General features: G+C 40.2%; 1 long non-coding RNA gene across 2 annotated transcripts in view; it reads left to right on the top strand.

The window, feature by feature from the left end:
* LOC123576568 overlaps positions 1-15,839 on the top strand; it is a 66,979-nt gene extending 51,140 nt beyond the window's left edge. For both annotated transcript variants that reach the window (XR_006701490.1, XR_006701489.1), the window contains 3 exons: positions 6,290-6,512; positions 10,699-10,872; positions 15,043-15,839. This is a non-coding gene — a long non-coding RNA (uncharacterized LOC123576568). The remainder of the gene's footprint in view (positions 1-6,289; positions 6,513-10,698; positions 10,873-15,042) is intronic.
* The last annotated feature ends 945 nt before the right edge of the window (positions 15,840-16,784 follow it).

Genomic DNA, 16,784 nt, shown 5'->3' with positions numbered 1-16,784 from the left:
GACACACACCAGATATACACACAAAGACTCATACCAAATATACACACAGATGCATATAGTGTTTACACAGAAACATACACACATAGAAACACACAGGTAAGTTTGGTATTATCCTTCTATGCAATTTTCTGTGCTGTTAAAAACATAAAGTTAGGAAGTGCTCTTTGTTCCATTTTCCCTTCTGTTGGTTTAAAATTATATGTTCCATTTCTATTCTTTTATTGGTTAAGGGTTTTTTTTAACATTGTAGTTTTTGTTACATATCCATGAATATATTTTTGTAATAAAGACAAGAGTTATAATCAGTCTGTGTCCCTCTCTAGGTCAAGACAAGAACATTTACTTCTCTTTGTGCTTCCTCTGCTTTCAATGTTCATATGATCTAGAATGTTACTTCTAAATTGCTCTGACTGTCCTTTTAAATAAATACTTATTTAGAACTAATCCATTCATTGTATTCTTTGCTTATAAATATTTCTTGGGGCACCTGGGTGGCTCAGTTGGTTTAAGCATCTGATTTCGGCTCAGGTCATGATCTCACGGTTCACGAGTTCAAGCCCCACATCAGGCTCTGCGCTGTCAGCATGGAGCCTGCTTGGGATCCTCTGTCTCTCCCTCTCTCCCTCTCTTTCTCTCTCTCTCTACTCCTCCCCTACTCTCACTTTCTCTCTTTCTCAAAATAAATAAATAAACTTAAAAATAAATAAATGTTTCTTATCTCCCACTCCTTCCTACTATGTTCATTTGTTTCTCTGTTGGAGTACATTCTGGAGTATTCCTTTAGAAGATCACCAGTGAATGCTAAATCTTCTGAGATTTGAATCTCTGAAGATATTTGTTTTCTTTCTTAAAGCATAGTTTTCTTTCAGTATTTTATATGTGTTCTTGAGTTTCTAAAATTTCACTATGATGTCTAGAGACTGATTTAAAAATTTTGTTGTGTATATGAGTAGTGGCACTCCTTCGATCTGAGGATGCTTATCTTTTTTTTGGTTTTGGCAGTTTCTTGGTGATAATTTCTTCAAACATTGCCTGTCTTCCATTCTCTCTATTCTCAGAACAGTAAACTTCCCAAGTATCATCCTTTAGTCTTGTGTGCTCTTGTTCTTGCCATTTCATTGTACTTATGCCTATTCTATACACCCCACGATGCATTGTTATTTTTATGGTAAATGATTAAAATTATTTTAAGGAAATTTAGACATAATGCACATATATGAAAACGTTCAAAATAATATTGGTATACTGACATATTTTCCTTTCTGGAGTGCTTAATTCCTTCTTGCACAGCCAGGTTTTCATCTGGTACAATTTCTGTTCATCCTGCAGAACTTGTCTTTGTTGGGGCTCCTGGGTGGCTCAGTCAGTTGAACATCGAACTCTTGATCTCAGCTCAGGCCTTGATCTCAGGGTCATGAGTTTGGGCTCTGCACTGGGCTCCATGCTGATGTGAAGTCTACTTTAAAAAAAAAACTGGGGCACCTGGGTGGCTCAGTCAGTTAAGCATTGACTTCAGCTCGGGTCATGATCTCATGGTTCGTGAGTTCAAGCCCTGTGTCAGGCTCTGTGCTGACAGCTCAGAGCCTGGAGCCTGCTTCCGATTCTGTGTCTCCCTCTCTCTCTCTGCCCTTCCCCCACTCACACTCTGTCTCTCTCTTCCTCTCAAAAATAAATAAAAAGCATTAATTAAAAAAAATTAATAAAAAAAACCCAAAACAAAAAATCTTCTCTTTGCATTTCATGTGGTACGGTCTGTGGAGAAAAATTCTTTCAACTTTTGTCTAAGAATGTTTTTATTTCATCTCCAGTTTTGAAAGATATATTCACTGGATATAGAATTTCAGAGTTGGCAGGTTTTTTCTTTTAGTACTTAGAGATGTCATGCCATTGTCTTCTGGCCACTATTTTTGATGAGAAGCTAGTTCTCATCCTTATTATTCTTTCCTTATATAAAATATGTGCCTCATCCCACCTTTTGAAGCCTCCATTTGCTTTCAAGATTTTCTGATTTGGTTTGTTGTTTGTTTTCAACTGTTTGACTATAATGTGCCTAAGTGTGGATTTGTTGTTGTTGTTGTTTTTAGATTGTTTGGGGTTTGCTGATCTTGTATCTGTGGGTTGATATCTTTCAACAATTTTGAAAAAAATTTCAGCCATTATCTCTTCAAATACTTCTTCAGTCCCTTTCTTTTTTTTCTCTTTCTGGAATCCCAATTATATATATACAATCTGTTATATGTGTGTGAATATTTCCCTCCAGACTATATAATTTGTCTTCCAATCTTATTTACGGTGTTTTTCCCCATTCTGTGCATAAATTTGAATATCTTATATGGATGTCACTGAATAAGAACATTATAACTCTGTACTGGTCTTTTTTTGGCGATTTGGGCATTATGTACAACATGTAAAATTGGGTAGCCTGCAAATGCCATTGTCAACTTTAAAATAGTTTGTCAGTTGAGTTATGAACACATAGCATGCCATGTTGTAATGACATGTTGAAGATAGTTGTAGCTCTAGGTGTTTTTATACATTTTGGGTAACATTAAAAATACTTATTCATTTATATATTAGAGTTCAGCTTAAGTTTTGGTTCAAAAAATTCGCTTTCTAAAATTGTTGCAAAACCACTGATGATACTCTGGCAATTGGGTTTTGACTGGTAGTATTTATATGAAAGTCTGTTCTGATTGTTGTTTGGGCTTTAGTTTTGTTTTGTTTTAACTGAAGGAGCACTCTTTTGCTGTTACCTTTCTGTGATAGGAACTTAGTTCAATATTCTCTGTGGCTCACTAGGGACAGACCTGCTCTGAATCCTATACCATTTCTCTGCCTTAAGAAGCTGTCGTGGACTCCCAAAGATTTTTTTCTTAGCTCTCCTGCCCATGGAGAGCTCTAGGTATGGCAGAGGACCTTGAGATTAACTTTTTTAAAATTATAAAACTTAAAAAAATGAATTAATATTAAACATAAGGTGGATAAAGCAGAAAACTTCCCAAATGTTAATAAACATTAATGGGCATTTATCAAATGCCCGTGCTAAATTTTGTAGTGTTGGGTACTTAAGTTACTTTTTAGATTGTTTGATTTGGAGCCATGTTATTTATGTAATTTACTTGTGAAAATAGTATCTGGCTCTGAGTTTATCTGCTTTTTCTTTCTCTAAAGATCAGAACCAGATTTACTATGGCACAAGTGAAACACAAGCTTCATCCAGGGTCTTTCACTTGAGTGGACCCCCAAGACAACTAAGTGTTGCTGAGGGTAGTAGAATGTTCATGGGCAGGGGAGCCAGACTGCAACCTGACAGCACTTCCATATAAGCATTTCTGCTAAGTTACAAGAGAAAAGAACTAATCTCTAAAGCTCCAGGATTTGTGTGTGTGTGTGTGTGTGTGTGTGTGTGACTTATTTTCTCATTCTAAATTGAAATACACATCAGTCACTAATTTTATAATTAAAAGTTTATATTCTTTTTACAAAGAGGCCTCCTAAACTATATAAGCCTCAAGCTTCACATAGACACTTATCCACCCCTGGTATTGATGGTATTATTCATTTTTTATATTACATTTTTTTCTGACCATAAAAATATGATTATGGAACAGTATCCTTCATGGTGCCATTGTATGAGTTTAAAAAGTCATCCTCTCAGGGTATCTGAGGGGGCTCAGTTGGTTAAGCGTCTGACTCTTGATCTTAGCTCAGGTCACAATCTCACAGTTCGTGAGATCAAGCCCCGTGTTGGACTGGACTCTGCACTGACAATGTGGAGCCTGCTTGGGATATTCTCTCTCTCCCTCTCTCTCTGCCCCTCTCCCTCTCATTCTCACTCTCTCTCTCTCTCAAAATAAATAAATATACTTAAAAAATTTTTAAATTAAAAGTCATCCTCTCTGAACAGAGGCAGTGCATGGGTCCATGACATGGAGTGCTCTGTGGGCTTGGTTCCCTTCTTCAGTGCACAACTGCACAACTGCATGTGGCAACCTGAGGTCCATCAAAGAATTTAGAAAATGCAGAGAAGTTTATAAATGGAAATAAAGATTACTTATAATTCCACCTAAAAATAACTAGAGTTCACATTTTGACGTACTATACACACATACATACACACAATTGGCATCACATTGCATATCCAATTTTTTATCACTTTTTTTGGCATAGCATTATATATTAAGAATGTTCTCATGAAGTGAAATATTCCTTGAAACACCATTTCTAATTAATTGCATAATAGTTCATCATAGGGCTATTCCTTAATAAATTTTGCATTTTTCTAATACTGGTCATTTGGTTTGGTACCTACTTTTTCTATTATAAATAACATTATGTGGAACATCTCTATGCATATATTTTGATTCTAGGTTCTTAATTTCCTTGTGACAGATTCATGGGAGGTTAATTATGGATCAAATGGTTAAAGCTTTTATTTTAAAGCATTTAAGGCACATTCTCAAATCATTTTCCTGAGATGTTGTTCAAATACATGGGCTACCATGAGTTCATTCTACTCCATGTCTCCCTGACATAGTTTTAATAAAGGCAGTGGCACATTATTATTATTATTATTATTATTATTATTATTATTAAAGGCAACTGCCCCTTTACTTTCTGTAATCCTCTACAGTGCTGATTTGGTTATGTGGCTCTAGACCAGAAGAACAGCTCACCCAAGACAATGTAATATCTGGCCTAAATTTTGCAAAACTATCTTATTTCTTCACCCTGGAGTGAAGCAGACACTCATGTCTGACAGCATTATAAGTAACTCAGATCAAAGTATTGATCAGGAGTGGATATGTTGTTTTCCAGTGGGAGGATAAGGATGGAGAAGCCAATCTATTATTGCCTCTATCAGCTATCTCACTGAAAAGCGATTGAGCTAATGATACCAACTTATAATTGTCAATTTGTTTTAGCTAGAAAGTAGGCAATAACTCATTGTATTGTCAAGGCATCTGTTAAGAGGATACTGATGAGGATGTCAGTTTCCAAATTTGATGCTCTTCTCCTTTGTGTACATTTTTTAAAAAGAGAAACAAAACCCAATCTTTTCTTAAATGAAAAATGTAGATGGCTCTTCAACCTCTCTTTCTGATCTCCAAGAACATATGTTTTGCCATTTAATTAGAATTCTGTTCTGACTACCTGATCTTTGCTAGTGTAAGAGCTCTATCTCCTCACCTAGAGTCTATAGAAATAATCAGAAGCTAATCAGTATACTTGCTTCCATGAAATGAAATCATAAAACTTTAGGGAACCTGAAGAAATCCTTGGAATCCTGTAGTTCAGAGTTGTAAACCTGTAGCCTTTAGGCTGAATCTGACTTATAGCTATATTTAGTTTAGTTTATAGTATTTTTTAAAGTTATTTTTATTTAGTTTTATTTATTTATTTATTTATTTATTTATTTGATATACCAAATTGTTACACCTTTATTTTAATTGCTTTAGAAAATAGCCGTTGTATCAAGCATGGTAACTTGGCTGCCAACATAGTTATTCCCAACAGTCATAGTAATACAAAAATCTGCCAAAAAACAAGAGTCCAGGGCCAGATGGCTTTCCAGGGGAATTCTACCAAACATTTAAGGAAGAATTAACACCTATTCTCTTGAAACTGTTCCAAAAAATAGAAATGGAAGGAAAACCTCCAAACTCTTTCTATGAAGCCAGCATTACCTTGATTCCAAAACCAGAGACCCCACTAAAAAGGAGAACTATAGACCAATTTCCCTGGTGAACATGGATGCAAAAATCCTCAACAAGGTATTAGCCAACCTGATCCAATAATACATTAAAAAAATTATTCACTGTGACCAAGTGGGATTTATACCTGGGATGCAGGGCTGGTTCAATATCCGCAAAAAAATTAACATGATTCATCATGTCAATAAAAGAAAGGACAAGAACCATATGATCCTCTCAATAGTTTTTATTTATTTTGAGATAGAGAGAAGGAAAGAGAGAGAGGAAGAGAGAGAGAAAGAGCGGGAGAGGGGCAGAGAAAGAGGGAGAGAGAGAAAATCCCAAACAGGCTCTCTGTTGTTAGCGTGGAGCCCACTGAGGGGCTCAGTCTCATGAACCATGAGGTCATGACTTGAGCTGAAATCAAGACTCAGCCGCTTAACCGACTGAGCCACCCAGGTGCCCCGTTTATAGTATTTTTATATCTTAGGAATAATTATGGCTAATATGTATTAAGCTCTTATCCCTTCACATATGTTGTGTTATTTAATCCTGACAATTATTTTATGAGTATTATTATTGTCTTTATTTTACAGGTGATAAAACCAAGAACTAGTGATTTTAAGGAACTTGCCAAATATTGGAATCAGTAAGAGGTAAACCTGGGGTCTGAACTCAGAAAGCATAGTTCCAGAACCTACTTTCCTAACTGCTACAAGGAAGGAATTGCCAACATTAAAAAAAAAAAAAAAAAAAAAAGTCAAGCGATTTCACGGAATCATGGGATTCATGCCCTCTCTTGAACAGTTGTAACATATGGTGAGTGTCCACTGGAGGTGAAGAGTATTCTCCCCTTTTGATTGGATACATGTTCTCAAATTTGCCTTTCTTTAATCTAGCCTAGTTCTCTCATTTGTATAATAGCTTGACCTTTGTCTGCATTTATTACCCCTGATCTAATTCAGTTGTTCTCAGCTGGGATGATTTTGCCTCCCCACTGCAGGGGACATTTGGCAATGTCTGAAGATATATTTGATGGTCCTAACTGGGGTGGACTGGGGATGGGGGTGCTACTGCTGTCTAGTGGGTAAATGTCAGGCACGCTGCCAAACACCTAAAGAATTATGTGTTCCAAAATGCTGAGGTTGGGTGACACCCATTGGATTTAACATCCCCATTTCATAGGTGGGAAAAAAGACTAGAAAGGACATGAGTTGCCCCAGATCCCAAAGCAAGTCAAAGTCAAGGGTGGGAGGGTCCACATATCTCACTTCTCCCTGACCATTTCCAGGTTATAAGCTTTGCAGGCCTTGAACAGAGATTTTTTTAAAAATTTTTTTTAACGTTTTATTTATTTTTGAGACAGAGAGAGACAGAGAGAGACAGAGCATGAGCGGGGGAGGGGCAGAGAGAGAGGGAGACACAGAATCAGAGGGAGACACAGAATCGGAAGCAGGCTCCAGGCTCTGAGCCATCAGCCCAGAGCCCGACGCGGGGCTCGAACTCACGGACCGCGAGATCGTGACCTGAGCCAAAGTCGGACGCCCAACCGACTGAGCCACCCAGGCGCCCCAAACAGAGATTTTTACAAATGGTATCTTTCTAGTTTGCTTTGTTAAAATGAGAAAAAGAGAACTAAATATTACAATTGTTGTGAAAAATCTTCATTGTCTATCTATTGAATGGAAGATTTGCTAATTAAGAATCCTCTAATTAGCTTTACATGAAAAATGGTATGCTTTCAAAGTAGCTGGCAGGATCCAACTATAAATCACACCCTTTTCAAAGAATCTCTAATATGTATTTATTACATAACAGGCACATGTTGGCTGGGAATATTGCTTTTTCTTCATAAAGTGTGCAGTTTACAAGGAAGAGGAGAGACACTACTTTCAGTTTTGATTCAGTTAATGACCAGGAAATTCACAGTAAATCTCTAAACTATATCCCTTTATTGTGGGTTTTTATGATTTTGTAGTCAGGTGAGATAAGGTGATAGTCTTAGCTCAAACCTCTATACTCCTTTGCTTTGCATAGATTCTGTTCAGACTGTTGCTATAGTTCAACATACATGTTTTAGGTTGAATATTTCTGAGACTTCCTGAAGACCTGAAGTGGATTACATAGACCAGTTACCTTCATTATTTGCCTCTTTACTCAAAGGGCAAGAGAGAAGACAGAGCTGGGAATTTAAACACATATGAAGGATATAATCATAGCTAAAATTTCCTACCTGGCAGGCACTGTCAGAAGTGCTTAGTGTGGACTATCTTATTTAATCTCATTTTACCAGTGTTTCCTGCACAATACTCTATTGATATACGTGATGAAAAATATATATCTTACATAATCAAAACTCCAAGGTAGGAGAGCTCTGGGGTTGGTTGATTTGGTGACTTAACAGTGCCTTCAAGGACTCAAGTTCTTTCCATCATTCTAGACTCTCCTTTTCAGGGTGGTTGGAATAGTTCTCAGGGGAAGTAGCCTGAGGTAGCAACATGGCTGTTGTAGTTCTGGCCATCACATTATTACTTTGTGTGTGTGTGTCTCTCTCTCTTTTTTAATTCAGTGCAGAAACCTTTCCAGAGCCCTCCTGCATACATCCCTTTGCACCTGATTGGCTGCAATTATGTCATTTGTCCATTCTTTAGTTGCTCACTGTCAAGGGGAATGGAGTTACCATATGGGTACAGTGAAACACTGGACTGTGAGGAGGAGGGTTAGCTGAACAAGATCTGGGTTCTATTAACAGAAAGAAAGGGGATGACTGACAGGTAGGAAACCACAGGGTCTCTTACAACCATTTTGAGCTGGGTTGAGTTTCTGTTGCTGCTGCCTTAACACTGGGCATGATAGCAGCCCTTTTCTAAGCAAGTGGGTTGAAATCCACGCAGTAGAATTACCCAGTTCAAACTTTTAGGAGCCCAGGACAAGCTAGTGCAAGCAGAGACAGGGCTGAAAGGGTGCGCTGCCCTGCCCTACTGGCAGGCCTAGGAACCAGACCCCTACATGCTGGTTTGTCACCAGGCAGGCAGTCCCAGGTGCTCCTCTCTCTGCCCAGTGGCGAAGAGCAAGCTGTGGCTCTCCAAGCTGACACCAAGAAAACCAAATTCATACTCACCATCAGCCGATAAGCTTTCCCTCTCAAAACCAAGGAAAGGCCTGGGTCTTTCTCACTCACTCTGGTGCCATGTTTTCTCCTTTGAGACTTGCCTTGAGGTTCATTTTCAACTGATTTCATCCAGATTAACACTGGTGAGGAATCCATTAATGAATGCTCCTATGCTTCATGGTTGTTTCCTTCTACTATGATAGTCCAGACTACTGGACAGCAAATCAGTATTTATGTTGGCTCTATATCGACACTAGAGTCTGAGTCTGAATCCTAACTCCAGCAACTGCTAGTGGGGGATCTGGTGAGTTACTTGATTTCTCTAAACCCTAGATAATGATGGTAATGACATCTCTCTCTCAAGGTGCAGATTAAATGAAAATATGCACACAAAATGTTTAGAACAATGCCTGACACATAGTAGGACTCAATGAATAGTAACTATTAATATTATTAGTTAGGAAATAGGCACAAGATCTGGAGTGTTCCATAGCTGACCAATTAGTAACACTGCAGTGTCAAAATCTAGAATCAGACAAATAGGTTTCTTCTACTTTTGGCTGATCCTCTAGGCCTAAATTTTATCCCTTAAAAAAATGTCCTGTAAATGTAAAACAAGACTGTTGTGAGAATTTAATAAAATAGTACACCCCGTGTTTAATTAAATACAACTATTAATACATATTCCAATTCTCAGAGACAATGTGTCTTTGCTCTGTCAAGACTCGGTGTATCCATATTCCATGAGCTCTTCTGATTTGGGTTTTTTTTTTTCCCTCTGCCTCCCTGCTAGTGTCATCGGAGCCCTCTCCCAGCCTCCAGAGATTGTGGAAGTTTATTTAAACTTCGGATTTACAAACTGGCTGTCCTCCCCCATTCTTCAAAGCCCTGGGCCTAATTGGAATGCAAATGTCTCCCCTCGTAGCTGAGCATTGCTTCTGTCACTCCGGGAAGGCCCTTGGCCATCCAGGGCTGGATGGGAGGCAAAACGTACCCCACCCCCGGGGTTTTCCATCTTTGTGGGGAGAAAATGATGATGATGTATGAGACAGTGATGCTTTGGAGTCCAAGGAAGACATGACAGATGGGATAATATGGGAGGAAAATACTGTCTTCGTAATGGAGACTGATGGCCTTTGCTTGTCTTCCTGGCATTGTTAGGACTGGGGCTGAGCCGGGCCTTCCTCATGCAGTGGCAGGTTGGGTATGTCGTCCATGATGCCCTCAGTGGTAGTCATCAACCAAGGGGTGGGGGATGGGAGAAGCAAACAGAGGGGGTTTGTGGGGGTGTTGAGCGCAGGCCTCAACCCCCCTTGGCTTTGACATGCATGTTTGTCAGGAATGACAGGCCTCTCTGGATCTGTTCATAACTGCTGGCTTTGGGGTCTTTTACCTTCCACCCACTCTGCCTCCCCAAACCCCCAATAAAAAACAACTATGTTAAGCTAAAAACTCTTAAAAAGAAAAGGCCCCAGATCCCTACCAAACCACTCCTACTCCCCCTTCAGGCCCCTACTTGGCTGCAGGAAAGAAAGCCTAAAACTAGAGTAGGAATGTCATCTTTAGAAATCATCTTTTGGAGCAGTTTTATTAATTTCACTTCTCTGTGGTTACCACATGTTTGGGGAAGACAATTGGTTTCACAGATCTGTGTGGGAGGCTGAAGATTTGGCTCTGAGGCGGCAGAGGAAACCTACCGCGAGAACAGGCTCACTAATTGACATACAGCAAAGATGTTCTTTAAGGAAACTTTTCTCCTACTGCCTGTTTTTTTTTTAATCTAATTTTTAATTTTTAAGTTAATTGTATTTTTTAAAAGAGAGGCTCTATTTTTATTTTTCCTCTACTCATCCATTTCCCATCCCGATTCCCTCCCCACAATTTCCATTCCAGAAATGAAAAGGAAGACTGGACCAAGTATTAAGTCACAATTTTCGCTTCAAAGTAGCTGCCAGTGGCTACCAATCCAAGGCCAGGGCTTCAAAAGAAATGAGTCCTTGCCTCCTGGGCTCCCATCTCTGAGACCTCCAGCTGAGACGTTTCTGACCGGAGCATGGTCCTGGCAAGGTACGGAGAAGCAGGTGATTCCGGGCCATGCATGAGCCCTCTTGTACTTGGGAGAAGTCTGTTCACAGTTACTGAGGGCACTGTTGCAGGACCTCCCTGGTATATTTTTTGAGATGTCAGCTTTTTTGAGATGTCAGCTTGAATGACTGCATCATCCAGATAGAAATCAGTTCTGATTCTAAATAAATAATAGGCCAAGCTGGAAAAAAAAAACAACCAAAAACTCAATTGTTTGATCTGCGGGTGGTGGTGGGTGAGTAGCTGCTGTTTTAGAACTTTGAATGTGGGTCCCTTGGCATTAGCTTTATTTAAAATAGAGTAGTAGCTCTTCATGCTCTCTGAAAAGTTAATAGCCCACCTTAAAGGAGATGGTAGCCCCGCAGCGCTTTTACGTTGCTAATTATACTGCCCTAGTGGGAGGAGGAGTACATGGCACTTTGGAGAACTCCCAGAAGACAGGGTTCCTCCCTAGCAGCTTCCATGATGACTTGAGATGGGTAAGAGGTTTACCAGCAGATGTTTGAGAACTTGACGCGAAATAGGAGTGACAACAGGGACTTACATCCTTGCCCAAACATTCAAGAGATCCCTCAACTGGTTCCCCAGGTGTGGTTGGAAGCAACCATGGTCACTTTTCCTTTCCCTCTGTTCTTTCATTTGCTCCATCCTCTACTTCTTTGTGCCATGTAATCAGGTCCAGAGTGAGCTGGGAGGGGTTTGTCCCCACTGTCTCCATTCTGCCCCAAAGTTTCCCTGACTATCATGAAAGTGAGCAGTGTGGCTGAGCCAGTCACTTGTGTGAATCCCGAAGAACTGGCTTGGTGAAGTTATGGCAAGGCAGGGAGGTGCTCTAGAGGTCCTGGTGTGGGTGGGAGGCTGGTCCAAGTGCAGACCATGACAAGAAAGCTGCCATGGAGCCCTTCTAGAGCTCCTGGGGTGAGGAATTGAATCTTAGCTCTGTTGTTTTTGTGACCTTGGCTGAGATCAAAACCCTCCCCAGAAAAATGGGAGTTATAGCATATCAGCCTGCCAAAGAGGGGTATTATTTCAAACGCGAAAGCATGATGTTAAAAAAAAAAAAAAAGTGAGACCCAGGGGAAGGAAGGAAAAAGGGGGCCGTGAGTGGAGAGGAAGTGACACGTTTCGTGAAATCGGAGCTTTTTAAGGTTGTTTTGGGCACAGTTTCAAGAGGAAGTGCCGGTTTATTAAGACAAACAATTGCTAATCTAATCTCTATCAAGAGACATATTTAAGTTCAAGCACATTTTTTTTTTTTTTTTTTGCCTCTTCTGGATTCTGGATTTTCAATTGAATGCTGGAATATGAGTGTAAATCCAATGGAAGCAAAACAATTTACGGAAGAACCATTTCTGATTTCTGTTACATGTATGAAGTTGGAGAAAATTGATCAGCAATCCAGAATTATTTGATTTTTTGGACTTCTGCCTCAAGCCCCCTTTCCTAATTAAGTAATTAATCTTCCTTTAATGAAGACTTCCTCCTTTGAAGGTTCCCCAGACCCCTGTTCTTGTCAGCCTGCCCTCTTCCAGGCTCTGAGGCCCCTCAGGCACACGTACGTCATGACCACATCGCCAGGCTCCAAAGGCCTGATTACTTGCCTGCTTTCTCTACTAAACTGGCTTCTTGAAGACTAAAAACACCTAGCCCATGTTAAATGCTCAATAAACATTAGGTCAATGTTGAATATGGTTGGGATATAGAGAAATAAGGATCATCTCTTTATTAGTTTTGTATTGCCATGTAACAAATTACCACAAATCGAGTGGCTTAAAACAACACACACTTATTAACACAGTTTAATTCACTAACGCAGTTTCCCTGCATCAGGAGTCAGGGCACAGCTTAAGTGAGTCCTCTGTTCAAGGTCTCAGAAGGGCTGCAATCAAGCGTTGACCTGGGCTGCAGTCTCACCTGGGGGCTCTGAGGGATGATCTGTTTCCAAGCTCATTGAGGTTTTGTTAAGAATTCATTTCCTTGTGGTTGACTGATGTGGTCCCTGCTTCTTTCTTACTGGCTGTTGGCTGGAAGCTACCCTTAGGTCCTAGAAGCCACCAGCAATTTACAACATGGATGTTTGCATCTTTTTTTTTTTTTATTATTAAATTTTTTTTTTCAACGTTTATTTATTTTTGGGACAGAGAGAGACAGAGCATGAACGGGGGAGGGGCAGAGAGAGAGGGAGACACAGAATCGGAAACAGGCTCCAGGCTCTGAGCCATCAGCCCAGAGCCCGATGCGGGGCTCGAACTCATGGACCGCGAGATCATGACCTGGCTGAAGTCGGACGCTTAACCGACTGCGCCACCCAGGCGCCCCAGGATGTTTGCATCTTGAAGGCTGGCAGGAGAATCTTTCTCACTGTGACTGGCTAGGATGGAATCCACATAGCATAACGTAATTAAAGGAGTGACATCTCTTCACCCTTACCTACTCTATTAGCTAAAAGTGATTCCCAGGTCTTGCTTACACTCAGGAGATGGGATTATTCAGGGTATAAACCAGAGGAGGGGGCAAGCTCAGGGTCTATCCACCTCAATCTCTATGTATAACTAATTCCACTAGGACAAGAATTTTCATTCCAAAAAAAACTCCAAAAAACAAAACAAAACAAAAACTTGTTTCTTTTCTTTGAGGCTTGCAGGAGAATAGCTTACTATTTCTAGTATGTGCTTTATTATTTGAATCAGTTTCTATATTTTGTAGTTGCTTGTCCAGAAAAATACAGTGATCTGATATTTATCAAATAACATGCTATATAAAAGTCTTTGTGTAATTATTCAACTATTGGTTCTCAGCTCCAAGTCCCTGTGACAATGGGACTCTGCAAACTGTATTTCCCCTTTGTTAGCTGGCTTCCTGTTAGGTTCTTCCGATAATGGGAAGAGGGGAGGAGCAGGAGAGGAGACTTGTTCCTATTTGGCTGCTCATGCTGGCATCTCCCCTTCACCCAGCAGTGACAGTTGGTTCTGGTTCAGCTTCTTCAAGCACTTCTAGAGCCAGCCTCAGTATACTCCTCAGAGAGCAGCACTAGCTGGGTGGTATTCCCTTCATGGAGGTCTGAGCCCAGCCCCATGGGATCTTTCTCTAAGCTTGTAGGTTCTGATCACTCCAATCTTCTCTCTTCATTCTCCTTAGTGCTGGTGGCAATTGCCTGCAGTTATTACCTTGGTGTTAGTTCAGTGTTTTCATTTTGCTTTTCCAGTCCTCCAACACATATTTAACCAAACCCCTATATTATATTCTCTCTGTTAAAATACCTAGCATGGTTTGTTTTTCTGACTGGCCCTGATAGATACAGTATCATAATTTTCATCCAAGTTGCCAAGACATTATAGGGTTTCAATAACTGCTATTGGAATTTTATATGCCAAAGGAACTGACATTTAACAAAGAATTGAAACCCACCTTCTGGTTCCCAAGTTGATGCTTTTAGAATGTTGGGGCCATAGTTGACTTTGCCAGTCTGTATAAGGCTTCCTGGCTAACTAGTAAGAGATATAAATAGGCTCACAGGGGGTGATTCATTTATTTCCCAAACTATAGTGAATCATGACTAGAGAGACTCCAGCCTCTGAGAAGCCCAGACTTAGAAATTAGTAAAGCTATTTGTGTGAAGTTATGGAATATACTCAGATATCCCTATTTCACAGATGAAGAAACAGAGTAATTTCCATGCAAGGCCTTCTTGCCAGTAGAAGGCTTCAAGTCAGGCACTATAGTTACAAATGTCTTCTCACCTGGACCCTAATGAACTGATTTCTCTTCCTGTGTCCCCTAACTTTTTTAATGACATCTGTACCCATGTTCAAAATCTATGAATTACTAAAAGATGACTCTGTCTGACTTTCTCTCTTAAATTAGGTCTGCTGATCTTACTCCATAATGTCTCCTTCATTTGTGTTCTATAGTCTCTGAGTTTTGTTAGGCCCTCTTTATCTCTTGCCCACGCTATTAAAATAGCCTTGTGATTAGTCTTTCTGCTGTTATCTATTTGGTCCACTCCTACCAGAAAAACATATCTCAGATAGAACTCATAATATTGCTTCTTTCCTCAGAATGCCCTACAGGGTAACAGTCAAATATCTCAGGTGGAAAGGTAAACTTCCTTCAAAATTTGTTCTCAACCTCTGTCCTGCTTCTCTCTTTTAGGTGTTCTTCATGCCAGCCAGACCTGTCCACAGCCACTAGATCCTGGCCTACACTCCTGCTGAACCTGGCTTTCCCCCTGCTGCAGCTCACATACCCCCTTATCATGGACTCCTCCTCCCCAACCCTATCTCCTCTCCCTAGAGACACTCTCACGTTCCACTTCCTCCACTCAGCCTTCCTTTAATTCTCCTAACTGAAGAACCTCTTCTTTTTACTTTCTGAAATGACCATGTAAGTCACATGTAGATGATGATGATAACTATAGGAGCAATATAGCTAAGCTAACACCTGACGGTGGTCTATTCTGCTCCCCAGCACTGTATACACTCTTGACCCACATTATCTCATTTAACTCTCATGGAGCTCCTATGAAATATGAACTTTTATTTGTATTGCTGAGTAAGCCGCCTTAGTAAGGTTACATAAATTGTTCAAAATCTCATAGCTCATTTTATGTCTTATGTAAATTATTTGTATTCTCTTTTATTTATCCTCCAAATGGATAATTGAGATCAGGGAGCATTCTTTGTTCAGCTGTGACCCCTATTCTAAGCCTATGGAGTATCTTGTGCATGGTGGGCAGTAAATCACCAATTTGCTGAAGAGTCTCAGAATTCACAACTTTTGCCACCAAATTGGTCATGTTTTTTGGTGCTGAATTTTATTTTATTTAAATTTTTTTTTTGTTATCTATCAAGCATACACCTGTGTTCTATGTAATGTAAGTCGAGATGGGGAGCAAAAAAGTGTTTCTAAGAAGTTTGGAATAAATTGATTCCTGTTTTCCTTCTGTTATAGTTTGAGAGAGGGTCTGTCTTTATTTGAGAGGGATCCTGAAGTCTCTGCTTCAGGAAGTTACAAACAAATTTAGGAGCACTTTCAATTTGTAAACAAACTCTGCTCAAAATGCAAAGAATCCTTCTGAGTGTCTGCTGGTGATCCCTTTGTTTTCAAAGTTTGCATTTTTGCTTATTGGCATATATTTTTTAAAGCAGGGCATTGCCTGACACAATGTGGGAGGCACATCCCTTTGGAAAAACTGAATGTCGCTGGGCTTGGGGTAGGAATCATTCAAAAGCTACTCAAATGATTTATTAAACAGAAAGTCAGGAGCATAGATTCAAGGTCACGAGTTAGAACCGTGGGGTTGAGAAGGAGCTCAATTTTCTTGGAAATAATAAGGCTGACCTTTTAGGAGGGTAGCTTTGGGGAGACGGTTGTATAGAGAAGTCCTCAAGATTCACATGCAGAGGGACACAATTTTGGTAAATGCATTCAGCTGCCTTTTGCTCTGATTTCTGAGCTGCTGGTGCTTCTGGATTTGAGATGGCTTTCAGAGAACCAGAGACTCCTTATGCAGCCCCACATCTAGGTGGCCATTTCATATTCTTGTGAGGGGCCCAGGGGACAGAGATGGAAGTGTCTGAGGTGTGGGGGAAGAGTGAGGAAGGTCAGGAAAGAGGCTAGGGTAACCAGATTGCTTGTCAAACAAGTGGAATAGACGTGGAGGGGAAATGGTCATTCAGCATTTCTCTTTCTCTTTTCTGGGCACCTTGTCCAGGAGCCACTCCTCTAACCCTTGATGAGGGATGGTCACTAAAGTATCCCCACTTTGCACATAGAGGCACCATAAATGGCCTGCCCTTGGTGGGACTGGATTTGCAGCATTTCCTGCACTGAGCATGAAGTCCTATTACTTTCTCTGCACTGTTCTGGCTTTGGTTAGGGTTGTTCTGGGTCAT

The sequence above is a fragment of the Leopardus geoffroyi genome, chromosome D2 (genome assembly GCF_018350155.1).
Source record: "Leopardus geoffroyi isolate Oge1 chromosome D2, O.geoffroyi_Oge1_pat1.0, whole genome shotgun sequence".
In the NCBI taxonomy this organism is placed as follows: domain Eukaryota; kingdom Metazoa; phylum Chordata; class Mammalia; order Carnivora; family Felidae; genus Leopardus; species Leopardus geoffroyi.
This window is presented reverse-complemented; position numbering and strand designations above follow the sequence as displayed.